Here is a 22,022-nt window from a genome sequence, read left to right on the forward strand (position 1 = left end):
TAAAGTTAATGTTTTTGAGCACCTACAGCCAAACCACACTGGACATGCCCAATCTCGTCTGATCTTGGAAGCTATGCAGTGTTGGGCCTGGTTAGTACTTAGATGGGGGACCACCTGGGAATACCAGGTGCTGTAGGTAATTTTATACTGCCATGACATTCTTTTCTATTACATTTTACATTTAATTTTTTCAACTTATCAATGAATTTACTTGAGTAAAGAAGTAAAAGAGGTCTAAAGTTAATGTTTTTGAGCACCTACAGCCAAACCACACTGGATATGCCCAATCTCATCTGCTCTTGGAAGCTATACAGTGTTGGGCTTAGTTAGTACTTGGATGGGAGACCACCTTGGAATACCAGATGCTGTAGGTCATTTTATACTGACATAACATTCTTTTCTATTACATTTTACATTTAATTTTTTCAACTTATCAATGAATTTACTTGAGTTGAGAAGTAAAAGAGGTCTAAAGTTAATGTTTTTGAGCACCTACAGCCAAACCACACTGGACATGCCCAATCTCGTCTGATCTTGGAAGCTATGCAGTATTGGGCCTGGTAAGTACTTGGATGGGAGACCACCTGGGAATACCAGGTGCTGTAGGTAATTTTATACTGCCATAACATTCTTTTCTATTACATTTTACAATTAATTTTTTCAACTTATCAATGAATTTACTTGAGTAAAGAAGTAAAAGAGGTCTAAAGTTAATGTTTTTGAGCACCTACAGCCAAACCACCCTGGACATGCCCAATCTCGTCTGATCTTGGAAGCTATTCAGTGTTGGGCATGGTTAGTACTTTAATGGGAGACCACCTGGGAATACCAGGTGCTGTAGGTAATTTTATACTGCCATAACATTCTTTTCTATTACATTTTACAATTAATTTTTTCAACTTATCAATCAATTTACTTGAGTTAAGAAGTAATAGAGGTCTAAAGTTAATGTTTTTGAGCACCTACAGCCAAACCACACTGGACATGCCCAATCTCGTCTGATCTTGGAAGCTATGCAGTGTTGGGCCTGGTTAGTACTTGGATGGGAGACCACCTGGGAATACCAGGAGCTGTAGGTAATTTTATACTGCCATAACATTCTTTTCTGTTACATTTTACATTTCATTTTTTCAACTTATCAATAGAATGTACTTGAGTTAAGAAGTAAAAGAGGTCTAAAGTTAATGTTTTTGAGCACCTACAGCCAAACCACACTGGGCATGCCCAATCTCGTCTGATCTTGGAAGCTATTCAGTGTTGGGCCTGGTTAGAACTTGGATGGGAGACCACCTGGGAATACCAGGTGCTGTAGGTAATTTTATACTGCCATAACATTCTTTTCTATTACATTTTACATTTGATTTATTCAACTTATCAATGAATTTACTTGAGTAAAGAAGTAAAAGAGGTCTAAAGTTAAAGTTTTTGTGCACCTATAGCCAAACCACACTGGACATGCCCAATCTCATCTGATCTTGGAAGCTATGCAGTGTTGGGCCTGGTTAGTACTTGGATGGGAGACCACCTGGGAATACCTGGTGCTGTAGGTAATTTTATACTGCCATAACATTCTTTTCTATTACATTTTACATTTCATTTTTAAACTTATCAATGAATTTACTTGAGTTAAGAAGTAAAAGAGGACTAAAGTTAATGTTTTTGAGCACCTACAGCCAAACCACACTGGACATGCCCAATCTCGTCTGATCTTGGAAGCTATGCAGTGTTAGGCCTGGTTAGTACTTGAATGGGAGACCACCTGGGAATACCAGGTGCTGTATGTAATTTTATTCAGCCATAACATTCTTTTCTATAACATTTTACATTAAATTTTTTCAACTTATCAATGAATTTACTTGAGTTAAGAAGTAAAAGAGGTCTAAAGTTAATATTTTTGAGCACCTACAGCCAAAACACACTGGGCATGCCCTATCTCATCTGGTCTTGGAAGCTATGCAGTGTTGAGCCTGGTTAGTACTTGGATGGGAGACCACCTGGTAATACCATTTGCTGTAGGTAATTTTATACTGCCATAACATTCTTTTCTGTTACATTTTACATTTCATTTTTAAACTTATCAATGAATTTACTTGCGTTAAGAAGTAAAAGAGGTCTAAAGTTAAAGTTTTTGAGCACCTACAGCCAAACCACACTGGACATGCCCAATCTCATCTGATCTTGAAAGCTGTGCAGTGTTGGGCTTGGTTAGTACTTGGATGGGAGACCACCTGGGAATACCAGGTGCTGTAGGTAATTTTATACTGACATAACATTCTTTTCTATTACATTTTACATTTAATTTTTTCAACTTATCAATGAATTTACTTGAGTTAAGAAGTAAAAGAGGTCTAAACTTAATGTTTTTGAGCACCTACAGCCAAACCAATCTGGACATGCCCAATCTCGTCTTATCTTGGAAGCTATGCAGTATTGGGCCTGATAAGTACATGGATGGGAGACCACCTGGGAATACCAGGTGCTGTAGGTAATTTTATACTGCCATAACATTCTTTTCTATTACATTTTGCAATTAATTTTTTCAACTTTTCAATGAATTTACTTGAGTTAAGAAGTAATAGAGGTCTAAAGTTAATGTTTTTGAGCACCTACAGCCAAACCACACTGGACATGCCCAATCTCGTCTGATCTTGGAAGCTATGCAGTGTTGGGCCTGGTTAGTACTTAGATGGGGGACCACCTGGGAATACCAGGTGCTGTAGGTAATTTTATACTGCCATGACATTCTTTTCTATTACATTTTACATTTAATTTTTTCAACTTATCAATGAATTTACTTGAGTAAAGAAGTAAAAGAGGTCTAAAGTTAATGTTTTTGAGCACCTACAGCCAAACCACACTGGATATGCCCAATCTCATCTGCTCTTGGAAGCTATACAGTGTTGGGCTTAGTTAGTACTTGGATGGGAGACCACCTTGGAATACCAGATGCTGTAGGTCATTTTATACTGACATAACATTCTTTTCTATTACATTTTACATTTAATTTTTTCAACTTATCAATGAATTTACTTGAGTTGAGAAGTAAAAGAGGTCTAAAGTTAATGTTTTTGAGCACCTACAGCCAAACCACACTGGACATGCCCAATCTCGTCTGATCTTGGAAGCTATGCAGTATTGGGCCTGGTAAGTACTTGGATGGGAGACCACCTGGGAATACCAGGTGCTGTAGGTAATTTTATACTGCCATAACATTCTTTTCTATTACATTTTACAATTAATTTTTTCAACTTATCAATGAATTTACTTGAGTAAAGAAGTAAAAGAGGTCTAAAGTTAATGTTTTTGAGCACCTACAGCCAAACCACCCTGGACATGCCCAATCTCGTCTGATCTTGGAAGCTATTCAGTGTTGGGCATGGTTAGTACTTTAATGGGAGACCACCTGGGAATACCAGGTGCTGTAGGTAATTTTATACTGCCATAACATTCTTTTCTATTACATTTTACAATTAATTTTTTCAACTTATCAATCAATTTACTTGAGTTAAGAAGTAATAGAGGTCTAAAGTTAATGTTTTTGAGCACCTACAGCCAAACCACACTGGACATGCCCAATCTCGTCTGATCTTGGAAGCTATGCAGTGTTGGGCCTGGTTAGTACTTGGATGGGAGACCACCTGGGAATACCAGGAGCTGTAGGTAATTTTATACTGCCATAACATTCTTTTCTGTTACATTTTACATTTCATTTTTTCAACTTATCAATAGAATGTACTTGAGTTAAGAAGTAAAAGAGGTCTAAAGTTAATGTTTTTGAGCACCTACAGCCAAACCACACTGGGCATGCCCAATCTCGTCTGATCTTGGAAGCTATTCAGTGTTGGGCCTGGTTAGAACTTGGATGGGAGACCACCTGGGAATACCAGTTGCTGTAGGTAATTTTATACTGCCATAACATTCTTTTCTATTACATTTTACATTTGATTTATTCAACTTATCAATGAATTTACTTGAGTAAAGAAGTAAAAGAGGTCTAAAGTTAAAGTTTTTGTGCACCTATAGCCAAACCACACTGGACATGCCCAATCTCATCTGATCTTGGAAGCTATGCAGTGTTGGGCCTGGTTAGTACTTGGATGGGAGACCACCTGGGAATACCTGGTGCTGTAGGTAATTTTATACTGCCATAACATTCTTTTCTATTACATTTTACATTTCATTTTTAAACTTATCAGTGAATTTACTTGAGTTAAGAAGTAAAAGAGGACTAAAGTTAATGTTTTTGAGCACCTACAGCCAAACCACACTGGACATGCCCAATCTCGTCTGATCTTGGAAGCTATGCAGTGTTAGGCCTGGTTAGTACTTGAATGGGAGACCACCTGGGAATACCAGGTGCTGTATGTAATTTTATTCAGCCATAACATTCTTTTCTATAACATTTTACATTAAATTTTTTCAACTTATCAATGAATTTACTTGAGTTAAGAAGTAAAAGAGGTCTAAAGTTAATATTTTTGAGCACCTACAGCCAAAACACACTGGGCATGCCCTATCTCATCTGGTCTTGGAAGCTATGCAGTGTTGAGCCTGGTTAGTACTTGGATGGGAGACCACCTGGTAATACCATTTGCTGTAGGTAATTTTATACTGCCATAACATTCTTTTCTGTTACATTTTACATTTCATTTTTAAACTTATCAATGAATTTACTTGCGTTAAGAAGTAAAAGAGGTCTAAAGTTAAAGTTTTTGAGCACCTACAGCCAAACCACACTGGACATGCCCAATCTCATCTGATCTTGAAAGCTGTGCAGTGTTGGGCTTGGTTAGTACTTGGATGGGAGACCACCTGGGAATACCAGGTGCTGTAGGTAATTTTATACTGACATAACATTCTTTTCTATTACATTTTACATTTAATTTTTTCAACTTATCAATGAATTTACTTGAGTTAAGAAGTAAAAGAGGTCTAAAGTTAATGTTTTTGAGCACCTACAGCCAAACCAATCTGGACATGCCCAATCTCGTCTTATCTTGGAAGCTATGCAGTATTGGGCCTGATAAGTACATGGATGGGAGACCACCTGGGAATACCAGGTGCTGTAGGTAATTTTATACTGCCATAACATTCTTTTCTATTACATTTTGCAATTAATTTTTTCAACTTTTCAATGAATTTACTTGAGTTAAGAAGTAATAGAGGTCTAAAGTTAATGTTTTTGAGCACCTACAGCCAAACCACACTGGACATGCCCAATCTCGTCTGATCTTGGAAGCTATGCAGTGTTGGGCCAGGTTAGTACTTGGATGGGAGACCACCTAGGAATACCAGGAGCTGTAGGTAATTTTATACTGCCATAACATTCTTTTCTGTTACATTTTACATTTAATTTTTTCAACTTATCAATGAATTTACTTGAGTAAAGAAGTAAAAGAGGTCTAAAGTTAATGTTTTTGAGCACCTACAGCCAAACCACCCTGGACATGCCCAATCTCATCTGATCTTGGAAGCTATTCAGTGTTGGGCCTGGTTAGTACTTGGATGGGAGACCACCTGGGAATACCAGGTGCTGTAGGTAATTTTATACTGCCATAACATTCTTTTCTATTACATTTTACAATTAATTTTTTCAACTTATCAATCAATTTACTTGAGTTAAGAAGTAATAGAGGTCTAAAGTTAATGTTTTTGAGCACCTACAGCCAAACCACACTGGACATGCCCAATCTCGTCTGATCTTGGAAGCTATGCAGTGTTGGGCCTGGTTAGTACTTGGATGGGAGACCACCTGGGAATACCAGGAGCTGTAGGTAATTTTATACTGCCATAACATTCTTTTCTGTTACATTTTACATTTCATTTTTTCAACTTATCAATAGAATGTACTTGAGTTAAGAAGTAAAAGAGGTCTAAAGTTAATGTTTTTGAGCACCTACAGCCAAACCACACTGGGCATGCCCAATCTCGTCTGATCTTGGAAGCTATTCAGTGTTGGGCCTGGTTAGAACTTGGATGGGAGACCACCTGGGAATACCAGGTGCTGTAGGTAATTTTATACTGCCATAACATTCTTTTCTATTACATTTTACATTTGATTTATTCAACTTATCAATGAATTTACTTGAGTAAAGAAGTAAAAGAGGTCTAAAGTTAAAGTTTTTGTGCACCTATAGCCAAACCACACTGGACATGCCCAATCTCATCTGATCTTGGAAGCTATGCAGTGTTGGGCCTGGTTAGTACTTGGATGGGAGACCACCTGGGAATACCTGGTGCTGTAGGTAATTTTATACTGCCATAACATTCTTTTCTATTACATTTTACATTTCATTTTTAAACTTATCAATGAATTTACTTGAGTTAAGAAGTAAAAGAGGACTAAAGTTAATGTTTTTGAGCACCTACAGCCAAACCACACTGGACATGCCCAATCTCGTCTGATCTTGGAAGCTATGCAGTGTTAGGCCTGGTTAGTACTTGAATGGGAGACCACCTGGGAATACCAGGTGCTGTATGTAATTTTATTCAGCCATAACATTCTTTTCTATAACATTTTACATTAAATTTTTTCAACTTATCAATGAATTTACTTGAGTTAAGAAGTAAAAGAGGTCTAAAGTTAATATTTTTGAGCACCTACAGCCAAAACACACTGGGCATGCCCTATCTCATCTGGTCTTGGAAGCTATGCAGTGTTGGGCCTGGTTAGTACTTGGATGGGAGACCACCTGGTAATACCATTTGCTGTAGGTAATTTTATACTGCCATAACATTCTTTTCTGTTACATTTTACATTTCATTTTTAAACTTATCAATGAATTTACTTGCGTTAAGAAGTAAAAGAGGTCTAAAGTTAAAGTTTTTGAGCACCTACAGCCAAACCACACTGGACATGCCCAATCTCATCTGATCTTGAAAGCTGTGCAGTGTTGGGCTTGGTTAGTACTTGGATGGGAGACCACCTGGGAATACCAGGTGCTGTAGGTAATTTTATACTGACATAACATTCTTTTCTATTACATTTTACATTTAATTTTTTCAACTTATCAATGAATTTACTTGAGTTAAGAAGTAAAAGAGGTCTAAACTTAATGTTTTTGAGCACCTACAGCCAAACCAATCTGGACATGCCCAATCTCGTCTTATCTTGGAAGCTATGCAGTATTGGGCCTGATAAGTACATGGATGGGAGACCACCTGGGAATACCAGGTGCTGTAGGTAATTTTATACTGCCATAACATTCTTTTCTATTACATTTTGCAATTAATTTTTTCAACTTTTCAATGAATTTACTTGAGTTAAGAAGTAATAGAGGTCTAAAGTTAATGTTTTTGAGCACCTACAGCCAAACCACACTGGACATGCCCAATCTCGTCTGATCTTGGAAGCTATGCAGTGTTGGGCCTGGTTAGTACTTAGATGGGGGACCACCTGGGAATACCAGGTGCTGTAGGTAATTTTATACTGCCATGACATTCTTTTCTATTACATTTTACATTTAATTTTTTCAACTTATCAATGAATTTACTTGAGTAAAGAAGTAAAAGAGGTCTAAAGTTAATGTTTTTGAGCACCTACAGCCAAACCACACTGGATATGCCCAATCTCATCTGCTCTTGGAAGCTATACAGTGTTGGGCTTAGTTAGTACTTGGATGGGAGACCACCTTGGAATACCAGATGCTGTAGGTCATTTTATACTGACATAACATTCTTTTCTATTACATTTTACATTTAATTTTTTCAACTTATCAATGAATTTACTTGAGTTGAGAAGTAAAAGAGGTCTAAAGTTAATGTTTTTGAGCACCTACAGCCAAACCACACTGGACATGCCCAATCTCGTCTGATCTTGGAAGCTATGCAGTATTGGGCCTGGTAAGTACTTGGATGGGAGACCACCTGGGAATACCAGGTGCTGTAGGTAAATTTATACTGCCATAACATTCTTTTCTATTACATTTTACAATTAATTTTTTCAACTTATCAATGAATTTACTTGAGTAAAGAAGTAAAAGAGGTCTAAAGTTAATGTTTTTGAGCACCTACAGCCAAACCACCCTGGACATGCCCAATCTCGTCTGATCTTGGAAGCTATTCAGTGTTGGGCATGGTTAGTACTTTAATGGGAGACCACCTGGGAATACCAGGTGCTGTAGGTAATTTTATACTGCCATAACATTCTTTTCTATTACATTTTACAATTAATTTTTTAAACTTATCAATGAATTTACTTGAGTTAAGAAGTAATAGAGGTCTAAAGTTAATGTTTTTGAGCACCTACAGCCAAACCACACTGGACATGCCCAATCTCGTTTGATCTTGGAAGCTATGCAGTGTTGGGCCTGGTTAGTACTTGGATGGGAGACCACCTGGGATTACCAGGTGCTGTAGGTAATTTTATACTGCCATAACATTCTTTTCTATTACATTTTACATTTAATTTTTTCAACTTATCAATCAATTTACTTGAGTTAAGAAGTAATAGAGGTCTAAAGTTAATGTTTTTGAGCACCTACAGCCAAACCACACTGGACATGCCCAATCTCGTCTTATCTTGGAAGCTATGCAGTGTTGGATCTGGTTAGTACTTGGATGGGAGACCACCTGGGAATACCAGGAGCTGCAGGTAATTTTATACTGCCATAACATTCTTTTCTATTACATTTTACATTTAATTTTTTCAACTTATCAATGAATTTACTTGAGTAAAGAAGTAAAAGAGGTCTAAAGTTAATGGTTTTGAGCACCTACAGCCAAACCCCACTGGACATGCCCAATCTCGTCTGATCTTGGAAGCTATGCAGTGTTGGGCATGGTTAGTACTTGGATGGGAGACCACCTGGGAATACCAGGTGCTGTAGGTAATTTTATTCAGCCATAAGATTCTTTTCAATTACATTTTACATTTAATTTTTTCAACTTATCAATGAATTTACTTGAGTTAAGAAGTAAAAGAGGTCTAAAGTTAATATTTTTGAGCACCTACAGCCAAACCAAACTGGACATGCCCAATTTGGTCTGATCTTGGAAGCTATGCAGTGTTGGGCATGGTTAGTACTTGGATGGGAGACCACCTGGGAATACCAGGTGCTGTAGGTAATTTTATACTGACATAACATTCTTTTCTATTACATTTTACATTTAATTTTTTCAAATTATCAATGAATTTACTTGAGTTAAGAAGTAAAAGAGGTCTAAAGTTAAGATTTTTGAGCATCTACAGCCAAACCAAACTGGACATGCCCAATTTGGTCTGATCTTGGAAGCTATGCAGTATTGGGCCTGGTTAGTACTTGGATGGGAGACCACCTGGGAATACCAGGTGCTGTAGGTAATTTTATACTGCCATAACATTCTTTTCTTTTACATTTTACAATTAATTTTTTCAACTTATCAATGAATTAACTTGAGTTAAGAAGTAAAAGAGGTCTAAAGTTCATGTTTTTGAGCTCTTATAGCCAAACCACACTGGACATGCCCAATCTCGTCTGATCTTGGAAGCTATGCAGTGTTGGGCCTGGTTAGTACTTGGATGGGAGACCACCTGGGAATACTAGGAGCTGTAGTTAATTTTATACTGCAATAACATTCTTTTCTATTACATTTTACATTTAATTTTTTCAACTTATCAATGAATTTACTTGAGTAAAGAAGTAAAAGAGGTCTAAAGTTAATGTTTTTGAGTGCCTACAGCCAAACCACACTGGACATGCCCAATCTCCTCTGCTCTTGGAAGCTATGCAGTGTTGGGCCAGATTAGTACTTGGATGGGAGACCACCTGGGAATACCAGGAGCTGTAGGTAATTTTATACTGCCATAACATTCTTTTCTGTTACATTTTACATTTCATTTTTAAACTTATCAATGAATTTACTTGAGTTAAGAAGTAAAAGAGGTCTAAAGTTAAAGTTTTTGAGCACCTACAGCCAAACCACACTGGACATGCCCAATCTCATCTGATCTTGGAAGCTGTGCAGTGTTGGGCTTGGTTAGTACTTGGATGGGAGACCACCTGGGAATACCAGATGCTGTAGGTAATTTTATACTGACATAACATTCTTTTCTATTACATTTTACATTAAATTTTTTCAACTTATCAATGAATTTACTTGAGTTAAGAAGTGAAAGATCTCTAAAGTTAAAGTTTTTGAGTACCTACAGCCAAACCACACTGGACATGCCCAATCTAATCTGATCTTGGAAGCTGTGCAGTGTTGGGCTTGGTTAGTACTTGGATGGGAGACCACCTGGGAATACCAGGTGCTGTAGGTAATTTTATACTGACATAACATTCTTTTCTATTACATTTTACATTTAATTTTTTCAACTTATCAATGAATTTACTTGAGTTAAGAAGTAAAAGAGGTCTAAAGTTAATATTTTTGAGCACCTGCAGCCAAAACAAACTGGACATGCCCAATTTGGTCTGATCTTGGAAGCTATGCAGTATTGGGCCTGGTTAGTACTTGGATGGGAGACCACCTGGGAATGCCAGATGCTGTAGTTAATTTTATACTGCCATAACATTCTTTTCTATTACATTTTACATTTAATTTTTTCAACTTATCAATGAATTTACTTGAGTAAAGAAGTAAAAGAGGTCTAAAGTTAATGTTTTTGAGTGCCTACAGACAAACCACACTGGACATGCCCAATCTCGTCTGCTCTTGGAAGCTATGCAGTGTTGGGCCAGGTTAGTACTTGGATGGGAGACCACCTGGGAATACCAGGAGCTGTAGGTAATTTTATACTGCCATAACATTCTTTTCTGTTACATTTTACATTTCATTTTTAAACTTATCAATGAATTTACTTGAGTTAAGAAGTAAAAGAGGTCTAAAGTTAAAGTTTTTGAGCACCTACAGCCAAACCACACTGGACATGCCCAATCTCATCTGATCTTGGAAGCTGTGCAGTGTTGGTCTTGGTTAGTACTTGGATGGGAGACCACCTGGGAATACCAGATGCTGTAGGTAATTTTATACTGACATAACATTCTTTTCTATTACATTTTACATTTAATTTTTTCAACTTATCTATTAATTTACTTGAGTTAAGAAGTAAAAGAGGTCTAAAGTTAATGTTTTTGAGCACCTACAGCCAAACCACCCTGGACATGCCCAATCTCGTCTGATCTTGGAAGCTATTCAGTGTTGGGCCTGGTTAGTACTTGGATGGGAGACCACCTGGGAATACCAGGTGCTTTAGGTAATTTTATACTGCCATAACATTCTTTTCTATTACATTTTACAATTCATTTTTTCAACTTATCAATCAATTTACTTGAGTTAAGAAGTAATAGAGGTCTAAAGTTAATATTTTGAGCACCTACAGCCAAACCACACTGGACATGCCCAATCTCGTCTGATCTTGGAAGCTATGCAGTGTTGGGCCTGGTTAGTACTTGGATGGGAGACCACCTGGGAATACCAGGTGCTGTAGGTAATTTTATACTGCCATAACATTCTTTTCTATTACATTTTACATTAAATTTTTTCAACTTATCAATGAATTTACTTGAGTTAAGAAGTAAAAGAGGTCTAAAGTTAATGTTTTTGAGCACCTACAGCCAAACCACACTGGGCATGCCCAATCTCATCTGATCTTGGAAGCTATGCAGTGTTGGGCCTGGTTAGTACTTGGATGGGAGACCACCTGGTAATACCATTTGCTGTAGGTAATTTTATACTGCCATAACATTCTTTTCTATTACATTTTACATTTCATTTTTAAACTTATCAATGAATTTACTTGAGTAAAGAAGTAAAAGAGGTCTAAAGTTAATGTTTTTGAGCACCTACAGCCAAACCACACTGGATATGCCCAATCTCATCTGCTCTTGGAAGCTATGCAGTGTTGGGCTTAGTTAGTACTTGGATGGGAGACCACCTGGGAATACCAGATGCTGTAGGTCATTTTATACTGACATAACATTCTTTTCTATTACATTTTACATTTAATTTTTTCAACTTATCAATGAATTTACTTGAGTTGAGAAGTAAAAGAGGTCTAAAGTTAATGTTTTTGAGCACCTACAGCCAAACCACACTGGACATGCCCAATCTCTTCTGATCTTGGAAGCTATGCAGTATTGGGCCTGGTAAGTACTTGGATGGGAGACCACCTGGGAATACCAGGTGCTATAGGTAATTTTATACTGCCATAAAATTCTTTTCTATTACATTTTACAATTAATTTTTTCAACTTATCAATGAATTTACTTGAGTTAAGAAGTAAAAGAAGTCTAAAGTTAATGTTTTTGAGCACTTACAGCCAAACCACCCTGGACATGCCCAATCTCGTCTGATCTTGGAAGCTATTCAGTGTTGGGCATGGTTAGTACTTTAATGGGAGACCACCTGGGAATACCAGGTGCTGTAGGTAATTTTATACTGCCATAACATTCTTTTCTATTACATTTTACAATTAATTTTTTAAACTTATCAATGAATTTACTTGAGTTAAGAAGTAATAGAGGTCTAAAGTTAATGTTTTTGAGCACCTACAGCCAAACCACACTGGACATGCCCAATCTTGTTTGATCTTGGAAGCTATGCAGTGTTGGGCCTGGTTAGTACTTGGATGGGAGACCACCTGGGATTACCAGGTGCTGTAGGTAATTTTATACTGCCATAACATTCTTTTCTATTACATTTTACATTAAATTTTTTCAACTTATCAATGAATTTACTTGAGTTAAGAAGTAAAAGATCTCTAAAGTTAAAGTTTTTGAGTACCTACAGCCAAACCACACTGGACATGCCCAATCTAATCTGATCTTGGAAGCTGTGCAGTGTTGGGCTTGGTTAGTACTTGGATGGGAGACCACCTGGGAATACCAGGTGCTGTAGGTAATTTTATACTGACATAACATTCTTTTCTATTACATTTTACATTTAATTTTTTCAACTTATCAATGAATTTACTTGAGTTAAGAAGTAAAAGAGGTCTAAAGTTAAAATTTTTGAGCACCTACAGCCAAACCAAACTGGACATGCCCAATTTGGTCTGATCTTGGAAGCTATGCAGTATTGGGCCTGGTTAGTACTTGGATGGGAGACCACCTGGGAATGCCAGATGCTGTAGTTAATTTTATACTGCCATAACATTCTTTTCTATTACATTTTACATTTAATTTTTTCAACTTATCAATGAATTTACTTGAGTAAAGAAGTAAAAGAGGTCTAAAGTTAATGTTTTTGAGTGCCTACAGACAAACCACACTGGACATGCCCAATCTCGTCTGCTCTTGGAAGCTATGCAGTGTTGGGTCAGGTTAGTACTTGGATGGGAGACCACCTGGGAATACCAGGAGCTGTAGGTAATTTTATACTGCCATAACATTCTTTTCTGTTACATTTTACATTTCATTTTTAAACTTATCAATGAATTTACTTGAGTTAAGAAGTAAAAGAGGTCTAAAGTTAAAGTTTTTGAGCACCTACAGCCAAACCACACTGGACATGCCCAATCTCATCTGATCTTGGAAGCTGTGCAGTGTTGGTCTTGGTTAGTACTTGGATGGGAGACCACCTGGGAATACCAGATGCTGTAGGTAATTTTATACTGACATAACATTGTTTTCTATTACATTTTACATTTAATTTTTTCAACTTATCAATGAATTTACTTGAGTTAAGAAGTAAAAGAGGTCTAAAGTTAATGTTTTTGAGCACCTACAGCCAAACCACCCTGGACATGCCCAATCTCGTCTGATCTTGGAAGCTGTTCAGTGTTGGGCCTGGTTAGTACTTGGATGGGAGACCACCTGGGAATACCAGGTGCTGTAGGTAATTTTATACTGCCATAACATTCTTTTCTATTACATTTTACAATTAATTTTTTCAACTTATCAATCAATTTACTTGAGTTAAGAAGTAATAGAGGTCTAAAGTTAATGTTTTTGAGCACCTACAGCCAAACCACACTGGACATGCCCAATCTCGTCTGATCTTGGAAGCTATGCAGTGTTGGGCCTGGTTAGTACTTGGATGGGAGACCACCTGGGAATACCAGGTGCTGTAGGTAATTTTATACTGCCATAACATTCTTTTCTATTACATTTTACATTTCATTTTTAAACTTATCAATGAATTTACTTGAGTTAAGAAGTAAAAGAGGACTAAAGTTAATGTTTTTGAGCACCTACAGCCAAACCACACTGGACATGCCCAATCTCGTCTGATCTTGGAAGCTATGCAGTGTTGGGCCTGGTTCGGACTTGGATGGGAGACCACCTGGGAATACCAGGTGCTGTATGTAATTTTATTCAGCCATAACATTCTTTTCTATTACATTTTACATTAAATTTTTTCAACTTATCAATGAATTTACTTGAGTTAAGAAGTAAAAGAGGTCTAAAGTTAATGTTTTTGAGCACCTACAGCCAAACCACACTGGGCATGCCCAATCTCATCTGATCTTGGAAGCTATGCAGTGTTGGGCCTGGTTAGTACTTGGATGGGAGACCACCTGGTAATACCATTTGCTGTAGGTAATTTTATACTGCCATAACATTCTTTTCTATTACATTTTACATTTCATTTTTAAACTTATCAATGAATTTACTTGAGTAAAGAAGTAGAAGAGGTCTAAAGTTAATGTTTTTGAGCACCTACAGCCAAACCACACTGGATATGCCCAATCTCATCTGCTCTTGGAAGCTATGCAGTGTTGGGCTTAGTTAGTACTTGGATGGGAGACCACCTGGGAATCCCAGATGCTGTAGGTCATTTTATACTGACATAACATTCTTTTCTATTACATTTTACATTTAATTTTTTCAACTTATCAATGAATTTACTTGAGTTGAGAAGTAAAAGAGGTCTAAAGTTAATGTTTTTGAGCACCTACAGCCAAACCACACTGGACATGCCCAATCTCGTCTGATCTTGGAAGCTATGCAGTATTGGGCCTGGTAAGTACTTAGATGGGAGACCACCTGGGAATACCAGGTGCTGTAGGTAATTTTATACTGCCATAACATTCTTTTCTATTACATTTTACAATTAATTTTTTCAAATTATCAATGAATTTACTTGAGTTAAGAAGTAAAAGAAGTCTAAAGTTAATGTTTTTGAGCACCTACAGCCAAACCACCCTGGACATGCCCAATCTCGTCTGATCTTGGAAGCTATTCAGTGTTGGGCAAGGTTAGTACTTTAATGGGAGACCACCTGGGAATACCAGGTGCTGTAGGTAATTTTATACTGCCATAACATTCTTTTCTATTACATTTTACAATTAATTTTTTAAACTTATCAATGAATTTACTTGAGTTAAGAAGTAATAGAGGTCTAAAGTTAATGTTTTTGAGCACCTACAGCCAAACCACACTGGACATGCCCAATCTCGTTTGATCTTGGAAGCTATGCAGTGTTGGGCCTGGTTAGTACTTGGATGGGAGACCACCTGGGATTACCAGGTGCTGTAGGTAATTTTATACTGCCATAACATTCTTTTCTATTACATTTTACATTTAATTTTTTCAACTTGTCAATCAATTTACTTGAGTTAAGAAGTAATAGAGGTCTAAAGTTAATGTTTTTGAGCACCTACAGCCAAACCACACTGGACATGCCCAATCTCGTCTTATCTTGGAAGCTATGCAGTGTTGGGCCTGGTTAGTACTTGGATGGGAGACCACCTGGGAATACCAGGAGCTGCAGGTAATTTTATACTGCCATAACATTCTTTTCTATTACATTTTACATTTAATTTTTTCAACTTATCAATGAATTTACTTGAGTAAAGAAGTAAAAGAGGTCTAAAGTTAATGGTTTTGAGCACCTACAGCCAAACCCCACTGGACATGCCCAATCTCGTCTGATCTTGGAAGCTATGCAGTGTTGGGCATGGTTAGTACTTGGATGGGAGACCACCTGGGAATACCAGGTGCTGTAGGTAATTTTTTTCAGCCATAACATTCTTTTCAATTACATTTTACATTTAATTTTTTCAACTTATCAATGAATTTACTTGAGTTAAGAAGTAAAAGAGGTCTAAAGTTAATATTTTTGAGCACCTACAGCCAAACCAAACTGGACATGCCCAATTTGGTCTGATCTTGGAAGCTATGCAGTGTTGGGCATGGTTAGTACTTGGATGGGAGACCACCTGGGAATACCAGGTGCTGTAGGTAATTTTATACTGACATAACATTCTTTTCTATTACATTTTACATTTAATTTTTTCAACTTATCAATGAATTTACTTGAGTTAAGAAGTAAAAGAGGTCTAAAGTTAAGATTTTTGAGCACCTACAGCCAAACCAAACTGGAAATGCCCAATTTGGTCTGATCTTGGAAGCTATGCAGTATTGGGCCTGGTTAGTACTTGGATGGGAGACCACCTGGGAATACCAGGTGCTGTAGGTAATTTTATACTGCCATAACATTCTTTTCTATTACATTTTACAATTAATTTTTTCAACTTATCAATGAATTTACTTGAGTTAAGAAGTAAAAGAGGTCTAAAGTTAATGTTTTTGAGCTCTTATAGCCAAACCACACTGGACATGCCCAATCTCGTCTGATCTTGGAAGCTATGCAGTGTTGGGCCTGGTTAGTACTTGGATGGGAGACCACCTGGGAATACTAGGAGCTGTAGTTAATTTTATACTGCAATAACATTCTTTTCTATTACATTTTACATTTAATTTTTTCAACTTATCAATGAATTTACTTGAGTAAAGAAGTAAAAGAGGTCTAAAGTTAATGTTTTTGAGTGCCTACAGCCAAACCACACTGGACATGCCCAATCTCGTCTGCTCTTGGAAGCTATGCAGTGTTGGGCCAGATTAGTACTTGGATGGGAGACCACCTGGGAATACCAGGAGCTGTAGGTAATTTTATACTGCCATAACATTCTTTTCTGTTACATTTTACATTTCATTTTTAAACTTATCAATGAATTTACTTGAGTTAAGAAGTAAAAGAGGTCTAAAGTTAAAGTTTTTGAGCACCTACAGCCAAACCACACTGGACATGCCCAATCTCATCTGATCTTGGAAGCTGTGCAGTGTTGGGCTTGGTTAGTACTTGGATGGGAGACCACCTGGGAATACCAGATGCTGTAGGTAATTTTATACTGACATAACATTCTTTTCTATTACATTTTACATTTAATTTTTTCAACTTATCAATGAATTTACTTGAGTTGAGAAGTAAAAGAGGTCTAAAGTTAATGTTTTTGAGCACCTACAGCCAAACCACCCTGGACATGCCCAATCTCGTCTGATCTTGGAAGCTATTCAGTGTTGGGCCTGGTTAGTACTTGGATGGGAGACCACCATGGAATACCAGGTGCTGTAGGTAATTTTATACTGCCATAACATTCTTTTCTATTACATTTTACAATTAATTTTTTCAACTTATCAATCAATTTACTTGAGTTAAGAAGTAAAAGAGGTCTAAAGTTAATGTTTTTGAGCACCTACAGCCAAACCACACTGGGCATGCCCAATCTCGTCTGATCTTGGAAGCTATTCAGTGTTGGGCCTGGTTAGAACTTGGATGGGAGACCACCTGGGAATACCAGGTGCTGTAGGTAATTTTATACTGCCATAACATTCTTTTCTATTGCATTTTACATTTACTTTATTCAACTTATCAATGAATTTACTTGAGTAAAGAAGTAAAAGAGGTCTAAAGTTAAAGGTTTTGTGCACCTACAGCCAAACCACACTGGACATGCCCAATCTCATCTGATCTTGGAAGCTTTGCAGTGTTGGGCCTGGTTAGTACTTGGATGGGAGAACACCTGGGAATACCAGGTGCTGTAGGTAATTTTATACTGCCATAACATTCTTTTCTATTACATTTTACCTTTCATTTTTAAACTTATCAATGAATTTACTTGAGTTAAGAAGTAAAAGAGGACTAAAGTTAATGTTTTTGAGCACCTACAGCCAAACCACACTGGACATGCCCAATCTCATCTGATCTTGGAAGCTATGCAGTGTTGGGCCTGGTTAGTACTTGGATGGGAGACCACCTGGGAATACCAGGTGCTGTATGTAATTTTATTCAGCCATAACATTCTTTTCTATTACATTTTACATTAAATTTTTTCAACTTATCAATGAATTTACTTGAATTAAGAAGTAAAAGAAGTCTAAAGTTAATGTTTTTGAGCACCTACAGACAAAACACACTGTGCATGCCCAATCTCATCTGATCTTGGAAGCTATGCAGTGTTGGGCCTGGTTAGTACTTGGATGGGAGACCACCTGGTAATACCATTTGCTGTAGGTAATTTTATACTGCCATAACATTCTTTTCTGTTACATTTTACATTTCATTTTTAAACTTATCAATGAATTTACTTGCGTTAAGAAGTAAAAGAGGTATAAAGTTAAAGTTTTTGAGCACCTACAGCCAAACCACACTGGACATGACCAATCTCATCTGATCTTGGAAGCTGTGCAGTGTTGGGCTTGGTTAGTATTTGGATGGGACACCACCTGGGAATACCAGGTGCTGTAGGGAATTTTATACTGACATAACATTCTTTTCTATTACATTTTACATTTAATTTTTTCAACTTATCAATGAATTCACTTGAGTTAAGAAGTAAAAGAGGTCTAAAGTTAATGTTTTTGAGCACCTACAGCCAAACCACACTGGACATGCCCAATCTCGTCTTATCTTGGAAGCTATGCAGTATTGGGCCTGATAAGTACTTGGATGGGAGACCACCTGGGAATACCAGGTGCTGTAGGTAATTTTATACTGCCATAACATTCTTTTCTATTACATTTTACAATTCATTTTTTCAACTTATCAATGAATTTACTTGAGATAAGAAGTAATAGAGGTCTAAAGTTAATGTTTTTGAGCACCTACAGCCAAACCTCACTGGACATACCCAATCTCGTTTGATCTTGGAAGCTATGCAGTGTTGGGCCTGGTTAGTACTTGGAGGGGAGACCACCTGGGAATACCAGGTGCTGTAGGTAATTTTATACTGCCATAACATTCTTTTCTATTACATTTAATTTTTTCAACTTATCAATCAATTTACTTGAGTTAAGAAGTAATAGAGGTCAAAAGTTAATGTTTTTGAGCACCTACGGCCAAACCACACTGTACATGCCCAATCTCGTCTTATCTTGGAAGCTATGCAGTGTTGAGCCTGGTTAGTACTTGGATGGGAGACCACCTGGGAATACCAGGAGCTGTAGGTAATTTTATACTGCCATAACATTCTTTTCTATTACATTTTACATTTAATTTTTTCAACTTATCAATGAATTTACTTGAGTAAAGAAGTAAAAGAGGTCTAAAGTTAATGTTTTTGAGCACCTACAGCCAAACCCCACTGGACATGCCCAATCTCGTCTGATCTTGGAAGCTGTGCAGTGTTGGGCCTGGTTAGTACTTGGATGGGAGACCACCTGGGAATACCAGGTGCTGTAGGTAATTTTATTCAGCCATAACATTCTTTTCTATTACATTTTACATTTAATTTTTTCAACTTATCAATGAATTTACTTGAGTTAAGAAGTAAAAGAGGTCTAAAGTTAATATTTTTGAGCACCTACAGCCAAACCAAACTGGACATGCCCAATTTGGTCTGATCTTGGAAGCTATGCAGTATTGGGCCTGGTTAGTACTTGGATGGGAGACCACCTGGGAATGCCAGATGCTGTAGTTAATTTTATACTGCCATAACATTCTTTTCTATTACATTTTACATTTAATTTTTTCAACTTATCAATGAATTTACTTGAGTAAAGAAGTAAAAGAGGTCTAAAGTTAATGTTTTTGTGTGCCTACAGACAAACCACACTGGACATGCCCAATCTCGTCTGCTCTTGGAAGCTATGCAGTGTTGGGCCAGGTTAGTACTTGGATGGGAGACCACCTAGGAATACCAGGAGCTGTAGGTAATTTTATACTGCCATAACATTCTTTTCTGTTACATTTTACATTTAATTTTTTCAACTTATCAATGAATTTACTTGAGTAAAGAAGTAAAAGAGGTCTAAAGTTAATGTTTTTGAGCACCTACAGCCAAACCACCCTGGACATGCCCAATCTCATCTGATCTTGGAAGCTATTCAGTGTTGGGCCTGGTTAGTACTTGGATGGGAGACCACCTGGGAATACCAGGTGCTGTAGGTAATTTTATACTGCCATAACATTCTTTTCTATTACATTTTACAATTAATTTTTTCAACTTATCAATCAATTTACTTGAGTTAAGAAGTAATAGAGGTCTAAAGTTAATGTTTTTGAGCACCTACAGCCAAACCACACTGGACATGCCCAATCTCGTCTGATCTTGGAAGCTATGCAGTGTTGGGCCTGGTTAGTACTTGGATGGGAGACCACCTGGGAATACCAGGAGCTGTAGGTAATTTTATACTGCCATAACATTCTTTTCTGTTACATTTTACATTTCATTTTTTCAACTTATCAATAGAATGTACTTGAGTTAAGAAGTAAAAGAGGTCTAAAGTTAATATTTTTGAGCACCTACAGCCAAAACACACTGGGCTTGCCCAATCTCGTCTGATCTTGGAAGCTATGCAGTGTTGGGCCTGTTTAGTACTTGGATGGGAGACCACCTGGTAATACCAGGAGCTGTAGGCAATTTTATACTGCCATAACATTATTTTCTGTTACATTTTACATTTCATTTTTAAACTTATCAATGAATTTACTTGAGTTAAGAAGTAAAAGAGGTCTAAAGTTAATGTATTTGAGCACCTACAGCCAAACCACACTGGAAATGCCCAATCTCGTCTGATCTTGGAAGCTATGCAGTGTTCGGCCTGATTAGTACTGGGATGGGAGACCACCTGGGAATACCAGGTGCTGTAGGTAATTTTATACTGACATAACATTCTTTTCTATTACATTTTACATTTAATTTTTTCAACTTATCAATGAATTTACTTGAGTTAAGAAGTAAAAGAGGTCTAAAGTTAATGTTTTTGAGCACCTACAGCCAAACCACACTGGACATGCCCAATCTTGTCTGATCTTGGAAGCTATGCAGTGTTGGGCCTGATTAGTACTTGGATGGGAGACCACCTGGGAATACCAGGTGCTGTAGGTAATTTTATACTGACATAACATTCTTTTCTATTACATTTTACATTTAATTTTTTCAACTTATCAATGAATTTACTTGAGTTAAGAAGTAAAAGAGGTCTAAAGTTAATGTTTTTGAGCACCAACAGCCAAACCACACTGGACCTGCCCAATCTTGTCTGATCTTGGAAGCTATGCAGTGTTGGGCCTGGTTAGTACCTGGATGGGAGACCATTTGGGAATACCAGGTGCTGTAGGTAATTTTATACTGACATAACATTCTTTTCTATTACATTTTACATTTCATTTTTTCAACTTATCAATGAATTTACTTGAGTTAATAAGTAAAAGAGGTCTAAAGTTAATGTTTTTGAGCACCTACAGCCAAACCACACTGGAAATGCCCAATCTCGTCTGATCTTGGAAGCTATGCAGTGTTGGGCCTGATTAGTACTTGGATGGGAGACCACCTGGGAATACCAGGTGCTGTAGGTAATTTTATACTGCCATAACATTCTTTTCTATTACATTTTATATTACATTTTTTCAACTTATCAATGAATTTACTTGAGTTAAGAAGTAAAAGAGGTCTAAAGTTAAAGTTTTTGAGCACCTACAGCCAAACCACACTGGACATGCCCAATCTCATCTGATCTTGGAAGCTGTGCAGTGTTGGGCTTGGTTAGTACTTGGATGGGAGACCACCTGGGAATACCAGGTGCTGTAGGTAATTTTATACTGCCATAACATTCTTTTCTATTACATTTTATATTACATTTTTTCAACTTATCAATGAATTTACTTGAGTTAAGAAGTAAAAGAGGTCTAAAGTTAATGTTTTTGAGCACCTACAGCCAAAGCACACTGGACATGCCCAATCTCATCTGATCTTGGAAGCTGTGCAGTGTTGGGCTTGGTTAGTACTTGGATGGGAGACCACCTGGGAATACCAGGTGCTGTAGGTAATTTTATACTGACATAACATTCTTTTATATTACATTTTACATTTAATT

The 22,022-nt window shown here is 37.1% G+C and overlaps 9 non-coding genes and 80 pseudogenes across 9 annotated transcripts; all 89 read left to right on the forward strand.

Moving 5' to 3' along the window:
• Positions 1–20: 20 nt before the first annotated feature.
• Positions 21–139, forward strand: LOC148460632 (5S ribosomal RNA). The gene has a single exon (XR_015873626.1). It is a non-coding gene; the product is annotated as a 5S ribosomal RNA (ribosomal RNA).
• A 116-nt stretch (positions 140–255) lies between these two features.
• LOC148460633 (5S ribosomal RNA) lies at positions 256–374 on the forward strand (annotated as a pseudogene).
• Positions 375–490: 116 nt separating this feature from the next.
• Positions 491–609, forward strand: LOC148460634 (5S ribosomal RNA; annotated as a pseudogene).
• Positions 610–725: 116 nt separating this feature from the next.
• On the forward strand, positions 726–844 carry LOC148460635 (5S ribosomal RNA; annotated as a pseudogene).
• A 116-nt stretch (positions 845–960) lies between these two features.
• On the forward strand, positions 961–1,079 carry LOC148460636 (5S ribosomal RNA; annotated as a pseudogene).
• Positions 1,080–1,196: 117 nt separating this feature from the next.
• LOC148460637 (5S ribosomal RNA) lies at positions 1,197–1,315 on the forward strand (annotated as a pseudogene).
• A 116-nt stretch (positions 1,316–1,431) lies between these two features.
• On the forward strand, positions 1,432–1,550 carry LOC148460638 (5S ribosomal RNA). Its single transcript, XR_015873669.1, has one exon. It is a non-coding gene; the product is annotated as a 5S ribosomal RNA (ribosomal RNA).
• A 115-nt stretch (positions 1,551–1,665) lies between these two features.
• LOC148460639 (5S ribosomal RNA) lies at positions 1,666–1,784 on the forward strand (annotated as a pseudogene).
• A 350-nt stretch (positions 1,785–2,134) lies between these two features.
• On the forward strand, positions 2,135–2,253 carry LOC148460640 (5S ribosomal RNA; annotated as a pseudogene).
• A 116-nt stretch (positions 2,254–2,369) lies between these two features.
• On the forward strand, positions 2,370–2,488 carry LOC148460641 (5S ribosomal RNA; annotated as a pseudogene).
• Positions 2,489–2,604: 116 nt separating this feature from the next.
• On the forward strand, positions 2,605–2,723 carry LOC148460642 (5S ribosomal RNA). The gene has a single exon (XR_015873627.1). It is a non-coding gene; the product is annotated as a 5S ribosomal RNA (ribosomal RNA).
• A 116-nt stretch (positions 2,724–2,839) lies between these two features.
• Positions 2,840–2,958, forward strand: LOC148460643 (5S ribosomal RNA; annotated as a pseudogene).
• A 116-nt stretch (positions 2,959–3,074) lies between these two features.
• Positions 3,075–3,193, forward strand: LOC148460644 (5S ribosomal RNA; annotated as a pseudogene).
• Positions 3,194–3,309: 116 nt separating this feature from the next.
• LOC148460645 (5S ribosomal RNA) lies at positions 3,310–3,428 on the forward strand (annotated as a pseudogene).
• A 116-nt stretch (positions 3,429–3,544) lies between these two features.
• On the forward strand, positions 3,545–3,663 carry LOC148460646 (5S ribosomal RNA; annotated as a pseudogene).
• A 117-nt stretch (positions 3,664–3,780) lies between these two features.
• LOC148460647 (5S ribosomal RNA) lies at positions 3,781–3,899 on the forward strand (annotated as a pseudogene).
• Positions 3,900–4,015: 116 nt separating this feature from the next.
• On the forward strand, positions 4,016–4,134 carry LOC148460648 (5S ribosomal RNA). The gene has a single exon (XR_015873671.1). It is a non-coding gene; the product is annotated as a 5S ribosomal RNA (ribosomal RNA).
• Positions 4,135–4,249: 115 nt separating this feature from the next.
• Positions 4,250–4,368, forward strand: LOC148460649 (5S ribosomal RNA; annotated as a pseudogene).
• A 350-nt stretch (positions 4,369–4,718) lies between these two features.
• LOC148460650 (5S ribosomal RNA) lies at positions 4,719–4,837 on the forward strand (annotated as a pseudogene).
• Positions 4,838–4,953: 116 nt separating this feature from the next.
• Positions 4,954–5,072, forward strand: LOC148460651 (5S ribosomal RNA; annotated as a pseudogene).
• A 116-nt stretch (positions 5,073–5,188) lies between these two features.
• LOC148460652 (5S ribosomal RNA) lies at positions 5,189–5,307 on the forward strand (annotated as a pseudogene).
• Positions 5,308–5,423: 116 nt separating this feature from the next.
• Positions 5,424–5,542, forward strand: LOC148460653 (5S ribosomal RNA; annotated as a pseudogene).
• Positions 5,543–5,658: 116 nt separating this feature from the next.
• On the forward strand, positions 5,659–5,777 carry LOC148460654 (5S ribosomal RNA; annotated as a pseudogene).
• Positions 5,778–5,894: 117 nt separating this feature from the next.
• On the forward strand, positions 5,895–6,013 carry LOC148460655 (5S ribosomal RNA; annotated as a pseudogene).
• Positions 6,014–6,129: 116 nt separating this feature from the next.
• Positions 6,130–6,248, forward strand: LOC148460656 (5S ribosomal RNA). The gene has a single exon (XR_015873672.1). It is a non-coding gene; the product is annotated as a 5S ribosomal RNA (ribosomal RNA).
• A 115-nt stretch (positions 6,249–6,363) lies between these two features.
• On the forward strand, positions 6,364–6,482 carry LOC148460657 (5S ribosomal RNA; annotated as a pseudogene).
• Positions 6,483–6,832: 350 nt separating this feature from the next.
• Positions 6,833–6,951, forward strand: LOC148460658 (5S ribosomal RNA; annotated as a pseudogene).
• A 116-nt stretch (positions 6,952–7,067) lies between these two features.
• LOC148460659 (5S ribosomal RNA) lies at positions 7,068–7,186 on the forward strand (annotated as a pseudogene).
• Positions 7,187–7,302: 116 nt separating this feature from the next.
• On the forward strand, positions 7,303–7,421 carry LOC148460660 (5S ribosomal RNA). The gene has a single exon (XR_015873628.1). It is a non-coding gene; the product is annotated as a 5S ribosomal RNA (ribosomal RNA).
• Positions 7,422–7,537: 116 nt separating this feature from the next.
• On the forward strand, positions 7,538–7,656 carry LOC148460661 (5S ribosomal RNA; annotated as a pseudogene).
• A 116-nt stretch (positions 7,657–7,772) lies between these two features.
• LOC148460662 (5S ribosomal RNA) lies at positions 7,773–7,891 on the forward strand (annotated as a pseudogene).
• Positions 7,892–8,007: 116 nt separating this feature from the next.
• LOC148460663 (5S ribosomal RNA) lies at positions 8,008–8,126 on the forward strand (annotated as a pseudogene).
• Positions 8,127–8,242: 116 nt separating this feature from the next.
• Positions 8,243–8,361, forward strand: LOC148460664 (5S ribosomal RNA; annotated as a pseudogene).
• Positions 8,362–8,477: 116 nt separating this feature from the next.
• On the forward strand, positions 8,478–8,596 carry LOC148460665 (5S ribosomal RNA; annotated as a pseudogene).
• A 116-nt stretch (positions 8,597–8,712) lies between these two features.
• LOC148460666 (5S ribosomal RNA) lies at positions 8,713–8,831 on the forward strand (annotated as a pseudogene).
• Positions 8,832–8,947: 116 nt separating this feature from the next.
• LOC148460667 (5S ribosomal RNA) lies at positions 8,948–9,066 on the forward strand (annotated as a pseudogene).
• A 116-nt stretch (positions 9,067–9,182) lies between these two features.
• Positions 9,183–9,301, forward strand: LOC148460668 (5S ribosomal RNA; annotated as a pseudogene).
• A 116-nt stretch (positions 9,302–9,417) lies between these two features.
• Positions 9,418–9,536, forward strand: LOC148460669 (5S ribosomal RNA; annotated as a pseudogene).
• Positions 9,537–9,652: 116 nt separating this feature from the next.
• Positions 9,653–9,771, forward strand: LOC148460670 (5S ribosomal RNA; annotated as a pseudogene).
• A 115-nt stretch (positions 9,772–9,886) lies between these two features.
• LOC148460671 (5S ribosomal RNA) lies at positions 9,887–10,005 on the forward strand (annotated as a pseudogene).
• Positions 10,006–10,121: 116 nt separating this feature from the next.
• LOC148460672 (5S ribosomal RNA) lies at positions 10,122–10,240 on the forward strand (annotated as a pseudogene).
• A 351-nt stretch (positions 10,241–10,591) lies between these two features.
• On the forward strand, positions 10,592–10,710 carry LOC148460673 (5S ribosomal RNA; annotated as a pseudogene).
• A 115-nt stretch (positions 10,711–10,825) lies between these two features.
• On the forward strand, positions 10,826–10,944 carry LOC148460674 (5S ribosomal RNA; annotated as a pseudogene).
• A 116-nt stretch (positions 10,945–11,060) lies between these two features.
• Positions 11,061–11,179, forward strand: LOC148460675 (5S ribosomal RNA; annotated as a pseudogene).
• A 115-nt stretch (positions 11,180–11,294) lies between these two features.
• LOC148460676 (5S ribosomal RNA) lies at positions 11,295–11,413 on the forward strand. The gene has a single exon (XR_015873075.1). It is a non-coding gene; the product is annotated as a 5S ribosomal RNA (ribosomal RNA).
• A 116-nt stretch (positions 11,414–11,529) lies between these two features.
• On the forward strand, positions 11,530–11,648 carry LOC148460677 (5S ribosomal RNA; annotated as a pseudogene).
• A 115-nt stretch (positions 11,649–11,763) lies between these two features.
• On the forward strand, positions 11,764–11,882 carry LOC148460678 (5S ribosomal RNA; annotated as a pseudogene).
• A 116-nt stretch (positions 11,883–11,998) lies between these two features.
• Positions 11,999–12,117, forward strand: LOC148460679 (5S ribosomal RNA; annotated as a pseudogene).
• Positions 12,118–12,233: 116 nt separating this feature from the next.
• LOC148460680 (5S ribosomal RNA) lies at positions 12,234–12,352 on the forward strand (annotated as a pseudogene).
• A 116-nt stretch (positions 12,353–12,468) lies between these two features.
• Positions 12,469–12,587, forward strand: LOC148460681 (5S ribosomal RNA; annotated as a pseudogene).
• A 116-nt stretch (positions 12,588–12,703) lies between these two features.
• On the forward strand, positions 12,704–12,822 carry LOC148460682 (5S ribosomal RNA; annotated as a pseudogene).
• A 116-nt stretch (positions 12,823–12,938) lies between these two features.
• LOC148460683 (5S ribosomal RNA) lies at positions 12,939–13,057 on the forward strand (annotated as a pseudogene).
• A 116-nt stretch (positions 13,058–13,173) lies between these two features.
• On the forward strand, positions 13,174–13,292 carry LOC148460684 (5S ribosomal RNA; annotated as a pseudogene).
• Positions 13,293–13,407: 115 nt separating this feature from the next.
• On the forward strand, positions 13,408–13,526 carry LOC148460685 (5S ribosomal RNA; annotated as a pseudogene).
• Positions 13,527–13,642: 116 nt separating this feature from the next.
• LOC148460686 (5S ribosomal RNA) lies at positions 13,643–13,761 on the forward strand (annotated as a pseudogene).
• A 116-nt stretch (positions 13,762–13,877) lies between these two features.
• On the forward strand, positions 13,878–13,996 carry LOC148460687 (5S ribosomal RNA). The gene has a single exon (XR_015873076.1). It is a non-coding gene; the product is annotated as a 5S ribosomal RNA (ribosomal RNA).
• Positions 13,997–14,111: 115 nt separating this feature from the next.
• On the forward strand, positions 14,112–14,230 carry LOC148460688 (5S ribosomal RNA; annotated as a pseudogene).
• Positions 14,231–14,346: 116 nt separating this feature from the next.
• On the forward strand, positions 14,347–14,465 carry LOC148460689 (5S ribosomal RNA; annotated as a pseudogene).
• Positions 14,466–14,580: 115 nt separating this feature from the next.
• Positions 14,581–14,699, forward strand: LOC148460690 (5S ribosomal RNA; annotated as a pseudogene).
• Positions 14,700–14,815: 116 nt separating this feature from the next.
• LOC148460691 (5S ribosomal RNA) lies at positions 14,816–14,934 on the forward strand (annotated as a pseudogene).
• Positions 14,935–15,050: 116 nt separating this feature from the next.
• Positions 15,051–15,169, forward strand: LOC148460692 (5S ribosomal RNA; annotated as a pseudogene).
• Positions 15,170–15,285: 116 nt separating this feature from the next.
• Positions 15,286–15,404, forward strand: LOC148460693 (5S ribosomal RNA; annotated as a pseudogene).
• A 116-nt stretch (positions 15,405–15,520) lies between these two features.
• Positions 15,521–15,639, forward strand: LOC148460694 (5S ribosomal RNA; annotated as a pseudogene).
• A 116-nt stretch (positions 15,640–15,755) lies between these two features.
• Positions 15,756–15,874, forward strand: LOC148460695 (5S ribosomal RNA; annotated as a pseudogene).
• A 116-nt stretch (positions 15,875–15,990) lies between these two features.
• LOC148460696 (5S ribosomal RNA) lies at positions 15,991–16,109 on the forward strand (annotated as a pseudogene).
• A 116-nt stretch (positions 16,110–16,225) lies between these two features.
• Positions 16,226–16,344, forward strand: LOC148460697 (5S ribosomal RNA; annotated as a pseudogene).
• Positions 16,345–16,460: 116 nt separating this feature from the next.
• On the forward strand, positions 16,461–16,579 carry LOC148460698 (5S ribosomal RNA; annotated as a pseudogene).
• Positions 16,580–16,695: 116 nt separating this feature from the next.
• On the forward strand, positions 16,696–16,814 carry LOC148460699 (5S ribosomal RNA; annotated as a pseudogene).
• A 115-nt stretch (positions 16,815–16,929) lies between these two features.
• On the forward strand, positions 16,930–17,048 carry LOC148460700 (5S ribosomal RNA; annotated as a pseudogene).
• A 116-nt stretch (positions 17,049–17,164) lies between these two features.
• On the forward strand, positions 17,165–17,283 carry LOC148460701 (5S ribosomal RNA; annotated as a pseudogene).
• Positions 17,284–17,399: 116 nt separating this feature from the next.
• On the forward strand, positions 17,400–17,518 carry LOC148460702 (5S ribosomal RNA; annotated as a pseudogene).
• A 116-nt stretch (positions 17,519–17,634) lies between these two features.
• On the forward strand, positions 17,635–17,753 carry LOC148460703 (5S ribosomal RNA; annotated as a pseudogene).
• Positions 17,754–17,868: 115 nt separating this feature from the next.
• LOC148460704 (5S ribosomal RNA) lies at positions 17,869–17,987 on the forward strand (annotated as a pseudogene).
• A 350-nt stretch (positions 17,988–18,337) lies between these two features.
• On the forward strand, positions 18,338–18,456 carry LOC148460705 (5S ribosomal RNA; annotated as a pseudogene).
• A 116-nt stretch (positions 18,457–18,572) lies between these two features.
• On the forward strand, positions 18,573–18,691 carry LOC148460706 (5S ribosomal RNA; annotated as a pseudogene).
• A 116-nt stretch (positions 18,692–18,807) lies between these two features.
• On the forward strand, positions 18,808–18,926 carry LOC148460707 (5S ribosomal RNA; annotated as a pseudogene).
• Positions 18,927–19,035: 109 nt separating this feature from the next.
• Positions 19,036–19,154, forward strand: LOC148460708 (5S ribosomal RNA; annotated as a pseudogene).
• A 116-nt stretch (positions 19,155–19,270) lies between these two features.
• On the forward strand, positions 19,271–19,389 carry LOC148460709 (5S ribosomal RNA; annotated as a pseudogene).
• A 116-nt stretch (positions 19,390–19,505) lies between these two features.
• LOC148460710 (5S ribosomal RNA) lies at positions 19,506–19,624 on the forward strand (annotated as a pseudogene).
• Positions 19,625–19,740: 116 nt separating this feature from the next.
• Positions 19,741–19,859, forward strand: LOC148460711 (5S ribosomal RNA; annotated as a pseudogene).
• Positions 19,860–19,975: 116 nt separating this feature from the next.
• Positions 19,976–20,094, forward strand: LOC148460712 (5S ribosomal RNA; annotated as a pseudogene).
• Positions 20,095–20,210: 116 nt separating this feature from the next.
• LOC148460713 (5S ribosomal RNA) lies at positions 20,211–20,329 on the forward strand (annotated as a pseudogene).
• Positions 20,330–20,446: 117 nt separating this feature from the next.
• Positions 20,447–20,565, forward strand: LOC148460714 (5S ribosomal RNA; annotated as a pseudogene).
• Positions 20,566–20,680: 115 nt separating this feature from the next.
• Positions 20,681–20,799, forward strand: LOC148460715 (5S ribosomal RNA; annotated as a pseudogene).
• A 116-nt stretch (positions 20,800–20,915) lies between these two features.
• Positions 20,916–21,034, forward strand: LOC148460716 (5S ribosomal RNA; annotated as a pseudogene).
• Positions 21,035–21,150: 116 nt separating this feature from the next.
• LOC148460717 (5S ribosomal RNA) lies at positions 21,151–21,269 on the forward strand (annotated as a pseudogene).
• A 116-nt stretch (positions 21,270–21,385) lies between these two features.
• LOC148460718 (5S ribosomal RNA) lies at positions 21,386–21,504 on the forward strand. Its single transcript, XR_015873482.1, has one exon. It is a non-coding gene; the product is annotated as a 5S ribosomal RNA (ribosomal RNA).
• A 116-nt stretch (positions 21,505–21,620) lies between these two features.
• Positions 21,621–21,739, forward strand: LOC148460719 (5S ribosomal RNA; annotated as a pseudogene).
• A 116-nt stretch (positions 21,740–21,855) lies between these two features.
• On the forward strand, positions 21,856–21,974 carry LOC148460720 (5S ribosomal RNA; annotated as a pseudogene).
• The last annotated feature ends 48 nt before the right edge of the window (positions 21,975–22,022 follow it).

This window comes from Taudactylus pleione, unplaced genomic scaffold (genome assembly GCF_031769625.1).
Source record: "Taudactylus pleione unplaced genomic scaffold, aTauple2 ptg000967l, whole genome shotgun sequence".
Taxonomy (NCBI): Eukaryota; Metazoa; Chordata; class Amphibia; order Anura; family Myobatrachidae; genus Taudactylus; species Taudactylus pleione.